Genomic DNA, 23212 nt, shown 5'->3' on the forward strand with positions numbered 1-23212 from the left:
AATGGCATTTGTTTGATTTAACGAATCAACGAAGAACAATAATATTGTCAACGGTTTTCTATTTTCTAATCATTAATAAGAGACAATTCTAGATAAATTTTTATGCTAGACATTTCTCAGTATCATTTGATTGAAAAAGAAAATATTTCTCTTCGTTTTTCACATTCAAATTATTTACTAATGTGAGATAATGTTTTTCATATATTTTTTAATATTATGAATAAAATAATTAAATTATTATTATCCAATAATATACCATATGCTTATAAAATTTCATTATAAAATTTGTATAAGCAACTTAATTAGCATAGTCTTACAACCCTCAACCATATGTAGTCCAAGCAGCACTATAAAATTAATTAAAGTACATAACAGCATGGACTGCGATATGCGTTCAAAATGTCGATGTTCATGTGTCCTGCAGTTCACACGATGACGCACAGTTTGCTGCGTTCTTCATCGACCCATGAGCCGAGTGATCCACCGCTTAGAGTTTTATAAATTGGTTTCTTAATTTTGTCAAATATGTTTTTATTGAAAGAAATTAAAAATACACCATTTTACTGGCATATATCAATTCCTTCAATAAATTTATTTTTATACCTAAAACGAATGCTGCGAAATGTCTTAGTTTTATATAACCAATATATATCAAAGTATTTCTTTTTAAATTGCATTTATTGTAAATAAATATATATATATATATATTAATACTTTTTTAGCGATATAAATTGAAATTTATATAAAACATTAACCTGTATAAAACCAGGTACAACATTGTACATTTTAGGTTGTTGCATTATCCAATGTATGCGCATAACTGAGATGAACAATACATATCGCAACGCGTGTATATTATGGTCCATATACACACAGTATTTTAATTGTGTTTATATACAATAATAATTTAATATTATTATTTTAATAATTCGATTTGCTTGTTCGAATTTTTATTTGTTTGTTTTGGCTGCTTATTATTTCTCTCATATGTATTAAATACAATATATAATTTTAATATTTGCATTATTTCGATTTGCTTGTTCGAAATTTCATTTGATCTATATTAGATCATATACATTTTGGCAATTCATATTTTATTTGTATTACTATAATGTATTTATTATAATATAAACAAATATTTTATTAACGGTAAGGATATACAATAATAATTTAATATTATTATTTTAATAATTCGATTTGCTTGTTCGAATTTTTATTTGTTTGCTTTGGCTGCTTATTATTTCTCTCATATGTATTAAATACAATATATAATTTTAATATTTGCATTATTTCGATTTGCTTGTTCGAAATTTTATTTGATCTATATTAGATCTCATATACATTTTGGCAATTCATATTTTATTTGTATTATTATAATGTATTTATTATAATATAAACAAATATTTTATTAACGGTAAGGATATACAATAATAATTTAATATTATTATTTTAATAATTCGATTTGCTTGTTCGAATTTTTATTTGTTTGCTTTGGCTGCTTATTAATTTCTCTCATATGTATTAAATACAATATATAATTTTAATATTTGCATTATTTCGATTTGCTTGTTCGAAATTTCATTTGATCTATAATAGATCTCATATACATTTTGGCAATTCATATTTTATTTGTAATACTATAATGTATTTATTATAATATAAACAAATATTTTATTAACGGTAAGGATATTAAAACATTAATGATCCTTCCGCAGGTTCACCTACGGAAACCTTGTTACGACTTTTACTTCCTCTAAATAATCAAGTTCGGTCAACTTTTGCGAAACAACCGTAACACGCAAGGCGTCACAGTGATCACGTCCGGAGACCTCACTAAATAATTCAATCGGTAGTAGCGACGGGCGGTGTGTACAAAGGGCAGGGACGTAATCAATGCGAGTTAATGACTCACACTTACTGGGAATTCCAAGTTCATGTGAACAGTTTCAGTTCACAATCCCAAGCATGAAAGTGGTTCAGCGGTTTACCCGGACCTCTCGGTCTAGGAAATACACGTTGATACTTTCATTGTAGCGCGCGTGCAGCCCAGGACATCTAAGGGCATCACAGACCTGTTATTGCTCAATCTCATTATTGCTAGACGCAATTTGTCCATTTAAGAAGCTAGTGTCCTTATAATGGGACAAACCAACAGGTACGGCTCCACTTATATAAACACATTCAAACACAATAAACATTTTACTGCCACCATGAATGAAGGCTATATAAGCTTCAACACCATAATCCTGAAGATATCTATTTAATATATTTGAGTCTCGTTCGTTATCGGAATTAACCAGACAAATCACTCCACGAACTAAGAACGGCCATGCACCACCACCCATAGATTCGAGAAAGAGCTATCAATCTGTCTTACACACTTATGTTCGGACCTGGTAAGTTTTCCCGTGTTGAGTCAAATTAAGCCGCAGGCTCCACTCCTGGTGGTGCCCTTCCGTCAATTCCTTTAAGTTTCAGCTTTGCAACCATACTTCCCCCGGAGCCCAAAAGCTTTGGTTTCCCGGGAAGCGACTGAGAGAGCCATAAAAGTAGCTACACCCAATTGCTAGCTGGCATCGTTTATGGTTAGAACTAGGGCGGTATCTGATCGCCTTCGAACCTCTAACTTTCGTTCTTGATTAATGAAAACATCTTTGGCAAATGCTTTCGCTTAAGTTAGTCTTACGACGGTCCAAGAATTTCACCTCTCGCGTCGTAATACTAATGCCCCCAAACTGCTTCTATTAATCATTACCTCTTGATCTGAAAACCAATGAAAGCAGAACAGAGGTCTTATTTCATTATCCCATGCACAGAATATTCAGGCATTTGAAGCCTGCTTTAAGCACTCTAATTTGTTCAAAGTAATTGTACCGGCCCACAATAACACTCGTTTAAGAGCACTAATGCAGGTTTTTAAATAGGAGGAACATATGAAAAAATACAAGTATCTAAGCACATGTAAGAACTCCACCGGTAATACGCTTACATACATAAAGGTATAGTACTAACCACAATTGTAAGTTGTACTACCCGTATGAAGCACAAGTTCAACTACGAACGTTTTAACCGCAACAACTTTAATATACGCTATTGGAGCTGGAATTACCGCGGCTGCTGGCACCAGACTTGCCCTCCAATTGGTCCTTGTTAAAGGATTTAAAGTGTACTCATTCCAATTACAGGGCCTCGGATATGAGTCCTGTATTGTTATTTTTCGTCACTACCTCCCCGAGCTGGGAGTGGGTAATTTACGCGCCTGCTGCCTTCCTTAGATGTGGTAGCCGTTTCTCAGGCTCCCTCTCCGGAATCGAACCCTGATTCCCCGTTACCCGTTGCAACCATGGTAGTCCTAGATACTACCATCAAAAGTTGATAGGGCAGACATTTGAAAGATCTGTCGTCGGTACAAGACCATACGATCTGCATGTTATCTAGAGTTCAACCAATATAACGATCTTGCGATCGCTTGGTTTTAGCCTAATAAAAGCACATGTTCCATAAGGTTCATGTTTTAATTGCATGTATTAGCTCTAGAATTACCACAGTTATCCAAGTAACTGTTAACGATCTAAGGAACCATAACTGATATAATGAGCCTTTTGCGGTTTCACTTTTAATTCGTGTGTACTTAGACATGCATGGCTTAATCTTTGAGACAAGCATATAACTACTGGCAGGATCAACCAGAATAATGTTTTTATTCATATTTCATTCATATTTTTTGAATAGAAATTAGCAATATATATGTTGTTATAGATTTTATTTCTATCGAATACGGCCATTTTTATATAGCATTCGTATACGTTTGTTTTCCAATTTATACTTGTTTCGCCACTAATAATAACAAGTTTTTATTGATGTCAAAAAGAATCATATTCTTTATAAACACAATATTTATTTTTCATATATTTTCTTTATATATGCACATTTCATTCTAAAATATCATTTTTGTTCGACATACATAATATATTGTATCCACACATGTACAATTTTTGTTTAACCAATATAAGATATTGAGTTAATCATTTGTATTTTGACGATAAATTTAAAATTTATCTATATATATCCATATAAGTCTCTGGTAATATATAAAATAGAACCGAGTGTATATATATAATTATTACTACTATATTTATTTCTTAAATAATATATACTTATATATTATTTATATATATACTCTTTATTATATATTATATAATTTCTTAAATAACTCTCTTAATAGCTATTTTTTATTATCAACAATATAAGTTGATATTAATATTGAAAATGTATTCATAATTACATTTTTATATTTCTTTGGTAGACTTTTATGTACTATTATTATTTAATAATACACATATAATATAAATCATGTTAGCCTACCTCCTAAAATTAACGATAAAATTCGGAAACAATTTGTTATTCTATGTACAATAGAAACTTGGCCTTTGTTTCAACGTTATTATCTTTGGGCTTAAAATATTAACCGCGGAGCCAAGTCTCGTATTCAAATAAATGAATAAAGAAACAAATTTGACGGATAATATCTTCTCTACTGACATATGTCAATAGCAGACGGCCGGCCCATTGACCATCCTATAGTAGTTTTTGGACACGCTGTCTCCCATTCGGGTATATTCAATTTACTTTGCCACTCACCCATATAGTGTTCTCTTATATAATAAGACAACGCACTTTTATATTCATTATATGGATATATTGCCTTCCTCATATTTGCCACACCACCTATAGTAGTTTTTGGACACGCTGTCTCCCATTCGGGTATATTCAATTTACTTTGCCACTCACCCATATAGTGTTCTCTTATATAATAAGAAAACGCACTTTTATTTTCATTATATGGATATATTGCCTTCCTCATATTTGCCACACCACCTATAGTAGTTTTTGGACACGCTGTCTCCCATTCGGGTATATTCAATTTACTTTGCCACTCACCCATATAGTGTTCTCTTATATAATAAGAAAACGCACTTTTATTTTCATTATATGGATATATTGCCTTCCTCATATTTGCCACACCACCTATAGTAGTTTTTGGACACGCTGTCTCCCATTCGGGTATATTCAATTCTCTTTGCCACTCACCCTTATAGTATTCTCTTATTTAATAAGAATACTAAAATACTTCTCATATTATAGATGTAATCTATTAACTTCTCAATATCCATACGGTTTATGTATGGTATTGACAAAATCCTATGCATTTGCATAAGATTTATTTTGCCACAATTTATAGTACTAGTGCCGCCCTCACTAGGTATAAATATCTCATTTCGCTAGTAGTGTATGGGCAAATTCTACTAGCTATTCTCATAAATATGTCACTTATATGCCATATCTATACAATTCATGCACTTTTATATGTATATTTGCTATATTATACATTATTATGCCTTATAGGTATTATACCTATAAGCCACATCCATACGATTGCTTAATATAAATATATGTATAATTTTTTATACATATTTTTTTTTTATTTATGTATGGTTTTTTATTCATATCCATATACTGTATTCACTTTTATATGGATATGATTGGCGTTTTATATAGTATTGACAAAATCATAAGTTTGACCAATACGAGGAGAGGTCCGCCAACGACCACCTCCCTATAGGTGTTTTTGGACACGCTGTCTCCCATTCGACTGCTTACTATACTAGGGGCTACCCGCTCCGTATGATATTCTCTCATATAACAAGAGAATGCAAGAAATATTCGTATTTTATGAATATAATCCATTTATTTTTCAATATCCATACGTTTTACTTAGTTTTTTGTACGGTATTGACAAAATCCTATGCATTTGCATAAGATTTATTTTGCCACAATTTATAGTACTAGTGCCGCCCTCACTAGGTATAAATATCTCATTTCGCTAGTAGTGTATGGGGAAATTCTACTAGCTATTCTCATAAATATGTCACTTATATGCCATATCTATACAATTCATGCACTTTTATATGTATATTTGCTATATTATACATTATTATGCCTTATAGGTATTATACCTATAAGCCACATCCATACGATTGCTTAATATAAATATATGTATAATTTTTTATACATATTTTTTTTTTATTTTTGTATGGTTTTTTATTCATATCCATATACTGTATTCAATTTTATATGGATATGATTGGCGTTTTATATAGTATTGACAAAATCATAAGTTTGACCAATACGAGGAGAGGTCCGCCAACGACCACCTCCCTATAGGTGTTTTTGGACACGCTGTCTCCCATTCGACTGCTTACTATACTAGGGGCTACCCGCTCCGTATGATATTCTCTCATATAACAAGAGAATGCAAGAAATATTCGTATTTTATGAATATAATCCATTTATTTTTCAATATCCATACGTTTTACTTAGTTTTTTGTACGGTATTGACAAAATCCTATGCATTTGCATAAGATTTATTTTGCCACAATTTATAGTACTAGTGCCGCCCTCACTAGGTATAAATATCTCATTTCGCTAGTAGTGTATGGGCAAATTCTACTAGCTATTCTCATAAATATGTCACTTATATGCCATATCTATACAATTCATGCACTTTTATATGTATATTTGCTATATTATACATTATTATGCCTTATAGGTATTATACCTATAAGCCACATCCATACGATTGCTTAATATAAATATATGTATAATTTTTTATACATATTTTTTTTTATTTATGTATGGTTTTTTATTCATATCCATATACTGTATTCACTTTTATATGGATATGATTGGCGTTTTATATAGTATTGACAAAATCATAAGTTTGACCAATACGAGGAGAGGTCCGCCAACGACCACCTCCCTATAGGTGTTTTTGGACACGCTGTCTCCCATTCGACTGCTTACTATACTAGGGGCTACCCGCTCCGTATGATATTCTCTCATATAACAAGAGAATGCAAGAAATATTCGTATTTTATGAATATAATCCATTTATTTTTCAATATCCATACGTTTTACTTAGTTTTTTGTACGGTATTGACAAAATCCTATGCATTTGCATAAGATTTATTTTGCCACAATTTATAGTACTAGTGCCGCCCTCACTAGGTATAAATATCTCATTTCGCTAGTAGTGTATGGGCAAATTCTACTAGCTATTCTCATAAATATGTCACTTATATGCCATATCTATACAATTCATGCACTTTTATATGTATATTTGCTATATTATACATTATTATGCCTTATAGGTATTATACCTATAAGCCACATCCATACGATTGCTTAATATAAATATATGTATAATTTTTTATACATATTTTTTTTTATTTATGTATGGTTTTTTATTCATATCCATATACTGTATTCACTTTTATATGGATATGATTGGCGTTTTATATAGTATTGACAAAATCATAAGTTTGACCAATACGAGGAGAGGTCCGCCAACGACCACCTCCCTATAGGTGTTTTTGGACACGCTGTCTCCCATTCGACTGCTTACTATACTAGGGGCTGCCCGCTCCGTATGATATTCTCTCGTATAACAAGAGAATGCAAGAAATATTCGTATTTTATGAATATAATCCATTTATTTTTCAATATCCATACGTTTTACTTAGTTTTTTGTACGGTATTGACAAAATCCTATGCATTTGCATAAGATTTATTTTGCCACAATTTATAGTACTAGTGCCGCCCTCACTAGGTATAAATATCTCATTTCGCTAGTAGTGTATGGGCAAATTCTACTAGCTATTCTCATAAATGCCTTCTTTATGCCATATCTATACAATTTATGCACTTTTATATGTATATTTGCTAATATTATACATTATTATGCCTTATAGGTATTATACCTATAAGCCATATACATACGATTTCATTTTTTTATTTATATATGGTTTTGTATTTATAACCATATACCGTATTTACTTTTATAAGGATATGATTGGCGTTTTATATAGTATTGACAAAATTATAAGTTTGACAAACACTTTTTTAAGTCTTTTAGTTAAAATTGTCATTTTTAATTGACTATCTAAACACTAGATATATTTGCACATGGAGCAAAGAGTATAAAAATTGGTCGCGTCACTAATAATATCGCGATACATTTTTACTACCATCAAAATACCACATACGTTTATATGTCCTCTTTATTTAATTTGGTTTCTAAACCTCAGGAATAGTTTTAATTATATGTGCGCTCTAAGTTGAATGAATTTCTTGAATCTCTTTACTTGAATTTCTAAGACTTAAAAATATTTATAAATAGATGTCCTATTGCATAATATTTTTTTATCGCTTCACTTATAAAATAACGATCCTGCCTTTCTACCTTTGAATAAACATTCATATAAACATGGAGAAAAAAACGTTCGCGTCACTAACAGTATGTGACGATAAAATTTTGCTAACATTAAAAGGAACATATTTTTATATGTCAACTCTTAGTTGAATTGGTCTATTGCTTAAGATTCTAGACCTTAGGAATATTTTTATATTATATGTTTGCCAATCTTCGCGTCACTAAAAAGATGACGATTCATATTGTTATTATTAGATGGTCGAGTTGTACTTATATTGATATGTTAATCAAATTGGTCTCTTACTTGAAAATCTAGACCTTAGGAATATTTTTATATTATATGTTTGCCAATCTTCGCGTCACTAATAAGATGACGATTCATATTATTATTAGATGGTCGAGTTGTACTTATATTGATATGTTAATCAAATTGGTCTCTTACTTGAAAATCTAGACCTTAGGAATATTTTTATATTATATGTTTGCCAATCTTCGCGTCACTAATAAGATGACGATTCATATTATTATTAGATGGTCGAGTTGTACTTATATTGATATGTTAATCAAATTGGTCTCTTACTTGAAAATCTAGACCTTAGGAATATTTTTATATTATATGTTTGCCAATCTTCGCGTCACTAATAAGATGACGATTCATATTGTTATTATTAGATGGTCGAGTTGTACTTATATTGATATGTTAATCAAATTGGTCTCTTACTTGAAAATCTAGACCTTAGGAATATTTTTATATTATATGTTTGCCAATCTTCGCGTCACTAATAAGATGACGATTCATATTGTTATTATTAGATGGTCGAGTTGTACTTATATTGATATGTTAATCAAATTGGTCTCTTACTTGAAAATCTAGACCTTAGGAATATTTTTATATTATATGTTTGCCAATCTTCGCGTCACTAATAAGATGACGATTCATATTGTTATTATTAGATGGTCGAGTTGTACTTATATTGATATGTTAATCAAATTGGTCTCTTACTTGAAAATCTAGACCTTAGGAATGTAATATATAAAGGATTAAAAATTCGCCACAAAGCCAAGCAAACAATCAATGCATACAAATAGATTGTTGGTTGAACTTTATATAAGAAGTTCAACACAACAAATAAATTATGCAATTTTATTATCGAATCATCAAGCAAAGGATAAGCTTCAGTGGATCGCAGTATGGCAGCTGCTCAACCACTTACAACACCTTGCCTGTTACAAAAGTCGTTTACAATTGATTCTAGGCTTTGTCATTGTATTAAATAATGCTTTTATATGTAACTAGCGCGGCATCAGGTGATCAAAGATCCTCCCAATTTACTATGTTACAAATTACATTGGCATCACATCCATTGTCGTTTAAAAAGTAAATTATAAACTTTAAATGGTTTAGAAGCCATACAATGCAAATTGCCCCTTATTTATCATTGCAGTCCAGCACGGATACGACCTTAGAGGCGTTCAGGCATAATCCAACGGACGTAGCGTCATACCACTGTTCGCTCGAACAAGTATTGTGCCATTGGTCCGTACCTGCGGTTCCTCTCGTACTACGCAGGAATGCTGTCGCAACAACGTTTTGTCATTAGTAGGGTAAAACTAACCTGTCTCACGACGGTCTAAACCCAGCTCACGTTCCCTTGCATGGGTGAACAATCCAACGCTTGGTGAATTTTGCTTCACAATGATAGGAAGAGCCGACATCGAAGGATCAAAAAGCGACGTCGCTATGAACGCTTGGCCGCCACAAGCCAGTTATCCCTATGGTAACTTTTCTGACACCTCTTGTTAAAAACTCTTTAAACCAAAAGGATCGATAGGCCGAGCTTTTGCTGTCCCTGTGTGTACTGAACACCGAGATCAAGTCAGCATTTGCCCTTTTGCTCTATGTGTGGTTTCTGTCCGCACTGAGCTGGCCTTGGGACACCTCCGTTATTATTTGAGAGATGTACCGCCCCAGTCAAACTCCCTACCTGGCAATGTCCTTGAATTGGATCATACCTGAGTAATTGGAGTTATACCAAATTTTCAAATCAAAAATACATATATGCACCGTTTTATTAAAGAATTTGTTTGCGATTATATAACAAACTCGTGATACTTTGATCAAGAAGCTTGCATCAAAACCCAATACCATAAGATATAATAAATATATCCGTATAATGGCTAGGAAATGATACACGTTCCATTTAATCAAGTAAGTAAGGAAACAATAAGAGTAGTGGTATTTCATTGGCGATACCAAACCGAGGTCTAATATCTCCCACTTATTCTACACCTCTTATGTCTCCTTACACTGCCAGATTAGAGTCAAGCTCAAAAGGGTCTTCTTTCCCCGCTAATTATTCCAAGCCCGTTCCCTTGGCTGTGGTTTCGCTAGATAGTAGATAGGGACAGTGGGAATCGGATCCCTCCGAACTTATTTAACGTGGCGTGTTCCACACTAAAGGGATTACAACCACGGCACTCACATATGCCCACTTTGGAGCATATAGTGCAGCGGGTCTAGGTTAAGCGCCAGACCAACGCCCCGGACTAGAAGCTATAGCTATGTACATAGCAACCACCCCAGTAGCAATTTAAGTACTTGCTTGTCGGGCAAGCACTTCCCCTTGCGTTGGGGCGAGATCTATCTAAAATCTCTACTGTTCTTTGGGTCGCAGCACCCGAGTTGTATAAACGCAACATCCACGTCGAGCCCGGGGACTCTACCCGCGATATAGGTGTCAACCACAGCCACCACGAAACTCCCACAAGGGGGCCGACCTCAATGAGCAGCCTTGGATAACTGCTCAACCCGTGGTACCGAAAATTACAGGCTCGGTGGGCCTCACCCCTTCAGCTCCGACAAGCTCGGATGGGGCAACCATGTCATATTAGTCGCCTCCTACGACAAGCAATGACAGACTGTGGCAGTATTCTTCGCTGCTACCACACGGCAGGGATGAGGACTAAGAGTCCCTCCTCCGGTTGAACGCCTCCTCGGCAAACGCTGTAAGCCTTCTGGTCTTCTCCTGATCCGCTAGTATGCCATCGAATCCAATCCATCTTTCGCCAACTTGCTGCACACCAAGTCCATCGAGGTCTCGCAAATCTTCATAGTTCGGGCAGTCGCATAGAACATGTTGCCAGTCCTCATATGGGTCGCCACATGAGCATGCGGCAGTGCCCGACGCTCTGACACCAAACAGAAATGCGTTTAGCGATCCATGTCCTGTAAGCAAGAATCCGGTACGCATCGTGAATCCAAAGTTAGGATCGCGATAGGCAAATTCGACATCCGGGATGAACTTGTAGGTCACCCGGCCGGATGACTCTACGCTATCCCATCTGTCTTGCCACGCGTGCAGTATGCACTGCTCAGTACGCACCTTCATCTGCCCTCGGCTAAGACTTGTGAGGTCCTCGCCATAACACAGATCGTACTCCTCCAACGGGTATCCACGCTTAAGCTTGTATTTGGCTGCCACTTGCTTGGCGACCAAATCAAGCGGGGGAGCGCCAGCAAGAACCTGCAGTGCCACAGTAGACACTGTTCGGCAAACCGGGAGGCTACCAAGCAGGATGAGCCTCTGGCAAGAAAGAAGTCGCTTCCTGGCCACTACTTCCTGCGTCGTATCGACATACCATATCGGGGCACCAAATAGCACACAGGGTACCATGAGTCCGGCATAGATGGTCCGCTTGGCTCGAGGACTGAATCCCCAGTCTGCTCGAAGCACACGCGCCAATGCTCCAACGACTCCGGTCATTCGCTGCTTGAGCGAGGTGAAGTGCTTGGAGAATTTCAAGCCTTCTTCGACCGTGATGCCAAGATACCGGCAGCTGCTTACATACGGCAAGCTTGCTCCAGCAAGCTTGACCGCTGGGGGCCGACTAAGCACACCCGAAGGATTACGTGCCAAAGGTGGGCGGGCGTTCTCCTTAAGCAGCATTATCACCGTCTTGCTGGTGGAGACGGCAACGCCGACTTCCATCCCCCACGCTTCTACGATGGACATTAGCTGCGCTCCTTTTGTCTCTAGCACGCTTCGGGATTCTCCCTCGACGAGAAGCAGCAGGTCATCCGCGTACGCGCTCAAGGCGCAGTACGACTCAAGGCGTCGGAGCAGAACGTCCATCAGCAAGTCCCATATAAATGGGCCGCTGATTGATCCCTGCGGACAGCCTCTAGTTACGGGAACATTAACTGCCTCGTAACTGCTTCGGATCACTGCGCTTCTGCCTGAGAAAAAGCTCTGCCACAAGCCCATCTCTCGGCATCCCAGTTCGGCTAATCGGCGCAATGCAGCACTCCATTCCACGTTGTCAAAGGCTCCCTTGAAGTCCACGAAAATTCCGAGCACGTATTTCGCCGGGCTGGCATGAACACTGCTCTTAACGTGCATCCAAGCGTCCTCCACACAACGTCCTTGGCGAAATCCGAATTGCCATCTACAGCCTTCCGGAAGAACTTCCCTCACACGATCCACCATAATGGCCTCGAGCACCTTGCCAAAAACCGGCAGCAGGCAAATTCCGCGATATGACGACGGTTCGCACTTGTCCTTGTCGGGTCCCTTGAGCAGTGCCACTACACGTGGACATTTCCACTCTGCGGGGAAGTACCCCGACCGGACGCAGTTTGAATACAGCACCGTCAGATGCTGAGGTATGGCACGCCACACAGCCTTGCAAATCGTCCCGTTGATACCGTCCATGCCAGGCGAGCGCTTGCTCTTCAACCTGGCGACACAAGCATCAACTTCCGAGACATTCAAGGGCGGTGGGATTTCCTCCACGGGGGCAATCGGTGCGTCAGACTCCGCAGCTGGGAAAAAGTTGCGGAGGAGCACTCGCGCACAGTCACTCCAATTGGTGACCAGCTCGCCATTCACGCGGAGGCACCCAATCTCCGTCCGTCTCTTGCGACCTCGGCACATCTTGTAGACGCGCCCCCAGGGATCGTGCGAGTTTTCTCCCACGATGCGTCTCCAGCTGTTCTCCTTGGTCCTCACGATAAGCTTCCTGTAGTCGGCTGTGGCAAGCCTCAGCTCCACTACAGTCAGCTCGGCCACGTCATCATGCTGATGGCGTCTGGCATCCTGAAGACGGCGCCTGAGTCTCCTGACTTGGCGGCGCTTTGCGCAAAGGTCAGCGGTCCACCAACTTACCCTCGTTCTCGGCTGTCCGGGCGTTCTCCTTCCCAACGCAAGGTCGCACACATCGTGCACCATCCTGCGGAGTCTAGACACTTGTTGGTCCAGCGGCAATCCTTGGAAGTCTTCCGGAATCTCGGCTGCCCTATTCACCAATTCCTGTTCGAACAGACGCCAACGTGCATTGGAGAAGTTCCAGGACGGTACCGGAGATAATCTCCCAACGGCATTCGCGGTCGAGGTGCTGGCCACAACGGAAATTACGTTGTGGTCACTCAATTCCCACTCGTCCACTCTCCACTCATATGTGGCTAGCATATGTCCTGCTGAGTTGGCGAATGTCACGTCGATATCGCTGTGCGATCTTATGTTATCGAACGTGTAGCTTTGACTAGGTTGGTTCAAGACCACCGCTCCCTTCGTCAGCATCCACTCGGACAGCAGCTCACCCCGGGAGTAGTTAGTTAGTCCCTCCGGTCGAGGAGGGAGTTTACTAAACCACATGGGGGACGCTGCGTTCGCGTCAAGTCCGAAGATTGCTGGAGTACTGCTGGCCAGCAGCAGGACAGAATCCAAGTACCTTAGGTACGACTGGAGGTTGTAGCTGTATTCATCCGGTTGCGGGTTCGGTCTACCATTTGGTCTGCTATCGAACTGGCAGTATGCGGCGCAAAGGAAGATTGAGCCAAAACTTCCTTTGATGCACACACACACGCCGTAGTTGTTGGTGAGCGGCTCCACTGGCATGCAGATGACATCCTGGTGGCTGACAAAGATGGCTGCCTTCCCTCGCCGATCGACGAAGCTTCGCACTCCATCCGGCAACACGTCTATCCTCTCGTCACCTGCGTAAGGCTCCTGAACCAGTGCGAACAGACTCTTGCTTTCAAGCAACCGGACTCCGAGCTCGATGGTCGCCGCTCGTCCTCGACCACAGTTTGCTTGGATGAACCTAAACATTAATGTCTAGAGTTCACCCTCGCAAGCACTGCCGCATATACGGGACATCCCGGGGACAGCATGTGGTGTCCCGACGGGTAGCCCTTAAACCGGCAGTTCCGGCAGTCCACCGGCTTCTGGCACTCGCGTGCACTGTGGCCAGTTTGTCCGCACTGTCGGCAGACATTCTCCTTATACCGGCAGTCCTTCACCTTGTGGTCGAAACCCACGCACCTGTGGCATGCGTAAGTGCGCACCAACGCCCGGCAGTTGTACGCAAACCAGCCAATGTACGCCTTGCCGCCGTCAAGCACGTCGAGGGCCGTGGTGCTGACTTCCAGCGTCACATTTACAGTGGCGCCATCCGCCTGCGACCACGATTTCTCTAGCCGCACCTGCTTTTTGAAGGCCTCCAGGTCCATTCGGTCTGCGAAGTTGTTTTTAAACAACTCGCTCATAAAATCAGCCGGTGGCGTCGCAGTATCAACATTGCTGACCAGAACTTTTGGAGTCTGGGCTGGGCTTTGCTTCACCTCCAAGCCAGCTTCTGCAAACTTCCTATTTGCCACAACCTTCCTTATTTCCCCGGACGACGGGGTGCGGATAATGGCACCGCCACGCGCCAGTCCTCTGACTTCGTGTAGACGGACTCCTAGTGAAGGAGCAATCTCCTTCCGCACCTTTTCAGCCAGCTGCTGCCCCGAAATATTCGGGTCTGAGCTGTGAACCACAGCCGACCAGGTCTCGCGCGGCTTCCTCGGCATCGGGACCGGCACGGCAGGGGGCATGACAGAGGACACCGGCAGGCTGGGGTACGCAGTGGCATACACCGAGGGCATATGGGCGGCTCCATGTTGGATAGTCGGCGGTGGCGGCGGTGGCGGCGTTGGCAGCGGCGTCCTCTTCATTTGCTTCCACCGGTCCTCCAAAATCGCATTGCGCACCGTGAGCGCCGAGATCAGGGCCTCGTACTTTGCGGCGACTCTGAGTAACTCCCTCGTTGAGCTTCGTCCCAGGCAGGTGGTGACGTCCAGCACGATCTCCGACCTAATTTTCGCGATCTCCGCGGAAATTCGGCCGAGGCCACCTCTCACGATCTCCATTGCCTCGAGCTCCTCTACGCATTCTCCTTCTCCGGTGGCAGCGGCGCCAGCAGCGGCGCCAGCTGCGACGCCGACGCAGGCATCGGCAGAGGAGGCAGCGGGGACAGTGCCAGCAGCGGGGACGATGGCAGCAACGGGAGCCGGCGGCGGCGGCATCTCCAGCGATGACAGCGTCTTCTCCACAAGTTGCTTCGGTCCACCACTGCCTCCGTCGATGGCCACATACTTGGCCTGTGAGGCATCCCTCGCAGCTGCACCTCTGCCACGCTTTCCCTTCGACCGACCCTGCCTATCACGGCTAACACTGCCGCTACGACTGCTCGCAGACTCACTGCCCGAGCATCCACCTGCCGTCTCCATCGGAGATGGAGCCATTTTCCTCCTACCACCAAACTTACTCGAGCAAGTACACTTACCCGATACGCAAGTTTAGCCGGTACACACACCCGCTAGAACAGCTGACTGCGAGAGAGAAAGCTCGCTCTCGCCGCTTTTGCTCTCACGAAAGTTCTCGCGGCTGCACTCACCCACGCGCACGTGTGGAAATTTTCCAAAAAGGAAAACGGCGATTTCCACTCTTACCGCTCACTTTTCAAAATTGTTTTTACACAGGCGTCTTCCTTGCACTAAACTGCGAATTTTAGTCCAATTTCGAGCTCTGTACACCCAGAAATAACTTTGAAATGACCGTTTGATTGGGACCACGAGAAAACACACGTCCGTCGTTAATCCATTCATGCGCGTCACTAATTAGATGACGAGGCATTTGGCTACCTTAAGAGAGTCATAGTTACTCCCGCCGTTGACCCGCGCTTACTTGAATTTCTTCACTTTGACATTCAGAGCACTGGGCAGAAATCACATTGTGTCAACACCCGCTAGGGCCATCACAATGCTTTGTTTTAATTAGACAGTCGGATTCCCCAAGTCCGTGCCAGTTCTGAATTGATTGTTAATTGATAATCGTTATAATTAATAAGAACTAATTGGTTTAACCCAATTAGTATTCTTAAAAATTTTAGCAAGAAAGTTCCACAATTGGCTACGTAACTAAACTATCCGGGGAACAAGTAACTAACATAAATGCTAGAAACTCTATTTACCCAGAACGAGCACATAAACCATGTTATTGTTTCCCAATCAAGCCCGACTATCTCAATCTTCAGAGCCAATCCTTATCCCGAAGTTACGGATCTAATTTGCCGACTTCCCTTACCTACATTATTCTATCGACTAGAGACTCTTCACCTTGGAGACCAGCTGCGGATATTGGTACGGCCTGTTGAGAAGTTTGCGTGTCCCCACCATAAATTTTCAAGGTCCGAGGAGAAAATATCGACACAACAGTATATGTCATGCTCTTCTAGCCCATCTACCATATCTCTCTGCGAAAGACTTCCATGGTAGTACGGCTATAAAACAGAAAAGAAAACTCTTCCGATATCTCTCGACGGCTTCTTTATGGTCGTTCCTGTTGCCAGGATGAGCACGAGGCCCATATTTAATAACAAACGGATACTCAACAGGTTACGGAATTGGAACCGTATTCCCTTTCGTTCAAAATTATTCAAGTATATTAATTTAGCTAGATTTTATATAATATATATATTTGTTTGGCATTTGTATTTTACTTGAAAATTTTCGGCTTTCGCCTTGAACTTAGGACCGACTAACTCGTGATCAACCACTGTTCACACGAAACCCTTCTCCACTTCAGTCCTCCAAGGTCTCATTCGATTATTTGCTACTACCACCAAGATCTGTACCAATGGCAGCTCCATGCAGGCTTACGCCAAACACTTCTACGCATACCATTGTACCTTCCTACTCACTAAAGTTTCAAAATTTATATTACAAGTAATATAAATCATCTACTTTAGCGGTAATGTATAGGTATACAACTTAAGCGCCATCCATTTTAAGGGCTAGTTGCTTCGGCAGGTGAGTTGTTACACACTCCTTAGCGGATTTCGACTTCCATGATCACCGTCCTGCTGTTTTAAGCAACCAACGCCTTTCATGGTATCTGCATGAGTTGTTAATTTGGGCACCGTAACATTACGTTTGGTTCATCCCACAGCGCCAGTTCTGCTTACCAAAAGTGGCCCACTGGGCACATTATATCATAACCTTGAACTTCATATCAAGAAAGTTAAGGTTCTTACCCATTTAAAGTTTGAGAATAGGTTAAGATCGTTTCGACCCTAAGGCCTCTAATCATTCGCTTTACCAGATAAGATTATTTTATATAATATTAAAATGCACCAGCTATCCTGAGGGAAACTTCGGAAGGAACCAGCTACTAGATGGTTCGATTGGTCTTTCGCCCCTATACTCAATTCTGACAATCGATTTGCACGTCAGAACTGTTTCGGTCTTCCATCAGGGTTTCCCCTGACTTCAACCTGATCAAGTATAGTTCACCATCTTTCGGGTCACAGCATATATGCTCAAGGTACGTTCCAGTTAGAGGCATAAATAATATAAATATCATTATACATAACTATATAGAACGCCCCGGGATTGTGTTAATTAGCTATAAATAGTTAAAAAACTAATCCCATTATTAGTCAAGTTAATTACGCTATTAGGTTTATATCCCAATAACTTGCACATATGTTAGACTCCTTGGTCCGTGTTTCAAGACGGGTCCCGAAGGTATCCTGAATCTTTCGCATTGTTAATCCTACAAGTGCATATAATAAACACAAAAATCAATGATAATTATGCCATTATATAATTCCGAAAAATTAACGCACTGTATTCATATAAATCTATCAGCACTTTATCAAATTAATAACATTTATTCTGTGTTAAAATGCAAGCAAATTAATTTGAATAAACTATAAGTTATATTTTATGATAAATTTGGTATGCTAATAGATTACAATGTCCTTATATGGAAAAAATGCACACTATTATCATAATATTGTTTAAATATTACAATTCTAATGATGAATTTTCCATAACGGATATTCAGGTTCATCGGGCTTAACCTCTAAGCAGTTTCACGTACTGTTTAACTCTCTATTCAGAGTTCTTTTCAACTTTCCCTCACGGTACTTGTTTACTATCGGTCTCATGGTTATATTTAGTTTTAGATGGAGTTTACCACCCACTTAGTGCTGCACTATCAAGCAACACGACTCTTTGGAAACATCATCTAGTAATCATTAACGTTATACGGGCCTGGCACCCTCTATGGGTAAATGGCCTCATTTAAGAAGGACTTAAATCGTTAATTTCTCATACTAGAATATTGACGCTCCATACACTGCATCTCACATTTGCCATATAGACAAAGTGACTTAGTGCTGAACTGATTTCTTTTCGCTCGCCGCTACTAAGAAAATCCTTGTTAGTTTCTTTTCCTCCCCTAATTAATATGCTTAAATTCAGGGGGTAGTCCCATATGAGTTGAGGTTGTGTATAACTTTTATATGCAATTAATTCTTTATATATAATGATAAAACATTTTATTAAATTCGTTATATTAATAATATCTGTATATAAATGGCATTTGTTTGATTTAACGAATCAACGAAGAACAATAATATTGTCAACGGTTTTCTATTTTCTAATCATTAATAAGAGACAATTCTAGATAAATTTTTATGCTAGACATTTCTCAGTATCATTTGATTGAAAAAGAAAATATTTCTCTTCGTTTTTCACATTCAAATTATTTACTAATGTGAGATAATGTTTTTCATATATTTTTTAATATTATGAATAAAATAATTAAATTATTATTATCCAATAATATACCATATGCTTATAAAATTTCATTATAAAATTTGTATAAGCAACTTAATTAGCATAGTCTTACAACCCTCAACCATATGTAGTCCAAGCAGCACTATAAAATTAATTAAAGTACATAACAGCATGGACTGCGATATGCGTTCAAAATGTCGATGTTCATGTGTCCTGCAGTTCACACGATGACGCACAGTTTGCTGCGTTCTTCATCGACCCATGAGCCGAGTGATCCACCGCTTAGAGTTTTATAAATTGGTTTCTTAATTTTGTCAAATATGTTTTTATTGAAAGAAATTAAAAATACACCATTTTACTGGCATATATCAATTCCTTCAATAAATTTATTTTTATACCTAAAACGAATGCTGCGAAATGTCTTAGTTTTATATAACCAATATATATCAAAGTATTTCTTTTTAAATTGCATTTATTGTAAATAAATATATATATATATATATTAATACTTTTTTAGCGATATAAATTGAAATTTATATAAAACATTAACCTGTATAAAACCAGGTACAACATTGTACATTTTAGGTTGTTGCATTATCCAATGTATGCGCATAACTGAGATGAACAATACATATCGCAACGCGTGTATATTATGGTCCATATACACACAGTATTTTAATTGTGTTTATATACAATAATAATTTAATATTATTATTTTAATAATTCGATTTGCTTGTTCGAATTTTTATTTGTTTGTTTTGGCTGCTTATTATTTCTCTCATATGTATTAAATACAATATATAATTTTAATATTTGCATTATTTCGATTTGCTTGTTCGAAATTTCATTTGATCTATATTAGATCATATACATTTTGGCAATTCATATTTTATTTGTATTACTATAATGTATTTATTATAATATAAACAAATATTTTATTAACGGTAAGGATATACAATAATAATTTAATATTATTATTTTAATAATTCGATTTGCTTGTTCGAATTTTTATTTGTTTGCTTTGGCTGCTTATTATTTCTCTCATATGTATTAAATACAATATATAATTTTAATATTTGCATTATTTCGATTTGCTTGTTCGAAATTTTATTTGATCTATATTAGATCTCATATACATTTTGGCAATTCATATTTTATTTGTATTATTATAATGTATTTATTATAATATAAACAAATATTTTATTAACGGTAAGGATATACAATAATAATTTAATATTATTATTTTAATAATTCGATTTGCTTGTTCGAATTTTTATTTGTTTGCTTTGGCTGCTTATTAATTTCTCTCATATGTATTAAATACAATATATAATTTTAATATTTGCATTATTTCGATTTGCTTGTTCGAAATTTCATTTGATCTATAATAGATCTCATATACATTTTGGCAATTCATATTTTATTTGTAATACTATAATGTATTTATTATAATATAAACAAATATTTTATTAACGGTAAGGATATTAAAACATTAATGATCCTTCCGCAGGTTCACCTACGGAAACCTTGTTACGACTTTTACTTCCTCTAAATAATCAAGTTCGGTCAACTTTTGCGAAACAACCGTAACACGCAAGGCGTCACAGTGATCACGTCCGGAGACCTCACTAAATAATTCAATCGGTAGTAGCGACGGGCGGTGTGTACAAAGGGCAGGGACGTAATCAATGCGAGTTAATGACTCACACTTACTGGGAATTCCAAGTTCATGTGAACAGTTTCAGTTCACAATCCCAAGCATGAAAGTGGTTCAGCGGTTTACCCGGACCTCTCGGTCTAGGAAATACACGTTGATACTTTCATTGTAGCGCGCGTGCAGCCCAGGACATCTAAGGGCATCACAGACCTGTTATTGCTCAATCTCATTATTGCTAGACGCAATTTGTCCATTTAAGAAGCTAGTGTCCTTATAATGGGACAAACCAACAGGTACGGCTCCACTTATATAAACACATTCAAACACAATAAACATTTTACTGCCACCATGAATGAAGGCTATATAAGCTTCAACACCATAATCCTGAAGATATCTATTTAATATATTTGAGTCTCGTTCGTTATCGGAATTAACCAGACAAATCACTCCACGAACTAAGAACGGCCATGCACCACCACCCATAGATTCGAGAAAGAGCTATCAATCTGTCTTACACACTTATGTTCGGACCTGGTAAGTTTTCCCGTGTTGAGTCAAATTAAGCCGCAGGCTCCACTCCTGGTGGTGCCCTTCCGTCAATTCCTTTAAGTTTCAGCTTTGCAACCATACTTCCCCCGGAGCCCAAAAGCTTTGGTTTCCCGGGAAGCGACTGAGAGAGCCATAAAAGTAGCTACACCCAATTGCTAGCTGGCATCGTTTATGGTTAGAACTAGGGCGGTATCTGATCGCCTTCGAACCTCTAACTTTCGTTCTTGATTAATGAAAACATCTTTGGCAAATGCTTTCGCTTAAGTTAGTCTTACGACGGTCCAAGAATTTCACCTCTCGCGTCGTAATACTAATGCCCCCAAACTGCTTCTATTAATCATTACCTCTTGATCTGAAAACCAATGAAAGCAGAACAGAGGTCTTATTTCATTATCCCATGCACAGAATATTCAGGCATTTGAAGCCTGCTTTAAGCACTCTAATTTGTTCAAAGTAATTGTACCGGCCCACAATAACACTCGTTTAAGAGCACTAATGCAGGTTTTTAAATAGGAGGAACATATGAAAAAATACAAGTATCTAAGCACATGTAAGAACTCCACCGGTAATACGCTTACATACATAAAGGTATAGTACTAACCACAATTGTAAGTTGTACTACCCGTATGAAGCACAAGTTCAACTACGAACGTTTTAACCGCAACAACTTTAATATACGCTATTGGAGCTGGAATTACCGCGGCTGCTGGCACCAGACTTGCCCTCCAATTGGTCCTTGTTAAAGGATTTAAAGTGTACTCATTCCAATTACAGGGCCTCGGATATGAGTCCTGTATTGTTATTTTTCGTCACTACCTCCCCGAGCTGGGAGTGGGTAATTTACGCGCCTGCTGCCTTCCTTAGATGTGGTAGCCGTTTCTCAGGCTCCCTCTCCGGAATCGAACCCTGATTCCCCGTTACCCGTTGCAACCATGGTAGTCCTAGATACTACCATCAAAAGTTGATAGGGCAGACATTTGAAAGATCTGTCGTCGGTACAAGACCATACGATCTGCATGTTATCTAGAGTTCAACCAATATAACGATCTTGCGATCGCTTGGTTTTAGCCTAATAAAAGCACATGTTCCATAAGGTTCATGTTTTAATTGCATGTATTAGCTCTAGAATTACCACAGTTATCCAAGTAACTGTTAACGATCTAAGGAACCATAACTGATATAATGAGCCTTTTGCGGTTTCACTTTTAATTCGTGTGTACTTAGACATGCATGGCTTAATCTTTGAGACAAGCATATAACTACTGGCAGGATCAACCAGAATAATGTTTTTATTCATATTTCATTCATATTTTTTGAATAGAAATTAGCAATATATATGTTGTTATAGATTTTATTTCTATCGAATACGGCCATTTTTATATAGCATTCGTATACGTTTGTTTTCCAATTTATACTTGTTTCGCCACTAATAATAACAAGTTTTTATTGATGTCAAAAAGAATCATATTCTTTATAAACACAATATTTATTTTTCATATATTTTCTTTATATATGCACATTTCATTCTAAAATATCATTTTTGTTCGACATACATAATATATTGTATCCACACATGTACAATTTTTGTTTAACCAATATAAGATATTGAGTTAATCATTTGTATTTTGACGATAAATTTAAAATTTATCTATATATATCCATATAAGTCTCTGGTAATATATAAAATAGAACCGAGTGTATATATATAATTATTACTACTATATTTATTTCTTAAATAATATATACTTATATATTATTTATATATATACTCTTTATTATATATTATATAATTTCTTAAATAACTCTCTTAATAGCTATTTTTTAT

The 23212-nt window shown here is 38.3% G+C and overlaps 4 non-coding genes and 1 pseudogene across 4 annotated transcripts; all 5 read right to left on the bottom strand.

The window, feature by feature from the left end:
- Positions 1–316: 316 nt before the first annotated feature.
- On the bottom strand, positions 317–495 carry LOC127012292 (5.8S ribosomal RNA). Its single transcript, XR_007765797.1, has one exon. It is a non-coding gene; the product is annotated as a 5.8S ribosomal RNA (ribosomal RNA).
- Positions 496–1698: 1203 nt separating this feature from the next.
- LOC127012294 (small subunit ribosomal RNA) lies at positions 1699–3693 on the bottom strand. The gene has a single exon (XR_007765799.1). It is a non-coding gene; the product is annotated as a small subunit ribosomal RNA (ribosomal RNA).
- Positions 3694–9422: 5729 nt separating this feature from the next.
- LOC127012290 (large subunit ribosomal RNA) lies at positions 9423–18890 on the bottom strand (annotated as a pseudogene).
- Positions 18891–19292: 402 nt separating this feature from the next.
- LOC122817962 (5.8S ribosomal RNA) lies at positions 19293–19471 on the bottom strand. Its single transcript, XR_006367502.1, has one exon. It is a non-coding gene; the product is annotated as a 5.8S ribosomal RNA (ribosomal RNA).
- Positions 19472–20674: 1203 nt separating this feature from the next.
- LOC122817956 (small subunit ribosomal RNA) lies at positions 20675–22669 on the bottom strand. The gene has a single exon (XR_006367498.1). It is a non-coding gene; the product is annotated as a small subunit ribosomal RNA (ribosomal RNA).
- Between the last annotated feature and the right edge of the window lie 543 nt (positions 22670–23212).

This window comes from Drosophila biarmipes, unplaced genomic scaffold (assembly GCF_025231255.1).
Source record: "Drosophila biarmipes strain raj3 unplaced genomic scaffold, RU_DBia_V1.1 ptg000045l, whole genome shotgun sequence".
Classification (NCBI taxonomy): domain Eukaryota; kingdom Metazoa; phylum Arthropoda; class Insecta; order Diptera; family Drosophilidae; genus Drosophila; species Drosophila biarmipes.